At 35.2% G+C, this 2,036-nt stretch overlaps 1 non-coding gene across 1 annotated transcript; it reads left to right on the plus strand.

Annotated features, from left to right (window-relative positions):
- The first annotated feature begins 951 nt into the window (after positions 1–951).
- LOC138803802 (U6 spliceosomal RNA) lies at positions 952–1,058 on the plus strand. The gene has a single exon (XR_011365051.1). It is a non-coding gene; the product is annotated as a U6 spliceosomal RNA (small nuclear RNA).
- The last annotated feature ends 978 nt before the right edge of the window (positions 1,059–2,036 follow it).

Consider the following 2,036-nt stretch of genomic DNA (forward strand, 5'->3'; position numbering starts at 1 on the left):
TACCAAAGAATTACCAATGTTTTCAGTATTTGAAGTGTACTTCCATATTTGATTTTACTATTCTCACATTCCTGTACATTTAACACTGAATAAGATTATGATGTTCAATAAGAGTTTTATAGGCTATGTGTAGTTTTTAAAGTTACCCACTATGATTGCTTTTTATGACTCATCTCATCATTTGTATATGTATATGTATATGGTTTATATCATCATTTGTTCCACACTAACATATAAAGTAAGGAAGCCCTAAAGTTTTAAGAGAAACTGTGCAGTTAACAAAGTCTTAACTCTTCACTCTGCTTCTTTACACTAAGCCTTTGCAACATCTCATTAGTAATGTTTTTATAAACTCTGAAATGTACTTTTTAGTAGCATATGTCTGCTACCATAAATCTTAAATATTTATAGAAAAGTTGTATGACCTGACAAACAGTCCTAATTTTGGCTTATATAAGCAAATTTCCAAAATTAAATATATTTAAAACATTAAAACTTTAAAAATACTTTAACACTTGCCACAGTGTTCATTATGACAGGTGCCTTATACAGAATAATTGAATTCGTCCTCCTACACATCTCTTTTTTTATTTTTATTTTTTGTGAACATACTGTACAGAGGGGTTACATTTACATGGGCAAGATAATGAGTAAGTACATTTCTTATGAAGCATTGCAGCCTCCTCCTTTGTTTACCCTTCACATCCCTTCCCAGCCTTCCTCTGCCCCCCCACCCAATTCCACCCCCCCTCCCCCGATCCTACACATCTCTTGAACAACAATATCTGGGATTATTTTGTTTTTGACATGTCAATCTTGGCTATTCTTAAATGTGTGCTTATGTAAGAAGTACATGGTTCTAAAATTTCACGAGAATTCTTCAAAACTTACTTTTCTTTGAATTGTCTAGTTCAAGAAAATCAATTACACTTTATATATAAAAAATGCTCTGTGCTCAATTCAGCAGCACATACACTAAAATTGGAGCAGTACAGAGTAGATTAACATGGCCCCTGCGCAAGGTTGATATGCAAATTCTTGAATCATTCCATATTTTTACAACTAAAGATGCTGGAGAGGATGTGGCCACAAGGGAACCTTACTTGATTCTTGGTGGGAGTGTTAACTTATTCAACCACTTTGGAAAGCAGTATGGAGGCTCATCAAAAGACTCCATATAAAGCTCCCCTATGATCCAGCAATCACACTTTTGGGGATTTATCCAAATGATCACAAAGAAGACCATACTAAAACTACCAGAACAACTATGTTTACTGCAGCATTGTTTGCAATAGCTAAGATATGGAGCCCACCCAGATGGCCCACAGAAGATGAATGGATCATGAAAATGTGGTATATATTCACAATGAAATTCTATGCCTCCATGAGAAAGAATGGCATCGCCCAATTTGTTAAGAATTGGAAAGACTTGAAAAAAATTTATTAATTGAAGTAAGCCAAGTCCAAAGAAACATAGGTCCAAATGTTTCCCTTATTTTCAACAGCTAATATATGTCTGGGATAAGCGGAAGCTATGTGCATATCAGATAAGATGATATTACAGGAACTGAACAAGACAAGTGTTTTTTTTGTTTCTTGCTATTGTTTCTAAGATACTTATAATGTGTGATGTGATTTTTTTTGTTCCTTTATATGTTCCTTCCCTAAGCTCTAACCCCTATTTTCACTGTACTTGAAGTTGGTGCGCCTACATCCTGTGTATACGTTCCTCTAATTTGGGGAGGGGGAAGGGAAATACAAAATTGTTAAATATGGATACAGGTTGAGATGCACAAGACACTATGTTGAAAAATGAACTTTACAATTTAGGCAGGGGAAGGGGGAGGGGAGTGTATTTCTGGAGGTGGGAGGGAAAGGATGGTGGAAGAAAAAGAAAGGAAGAGGTAACAATGCTTGTTAGGAAATGTACTCATTATTTGCTCATATAAATATGACACCTCTGTACAGTTATTTTTACAGGTGGACCCATTGCAACAATGAGAAGTACAAGTCGTTATGTTGAAAACGAACTTTAC

Source organism: Dipodomys merriami, unplaced genomic scaffold (genome assembly GCF_024711535.1).
Source record: "Dipodomys merriami isolate MVZ:Mamm:240054 unplaced genomic scaffold, mDipMer1.0.p SCAF_349, whole genome shotgun sequence".
In the NCBI taxonomy this organism is placed as follows: Eukaryota; Metazoa; Chordata; class Mammalia; order Rodentia; family Heteromyidae; genus Dipodomys; species Dipodomys merriami.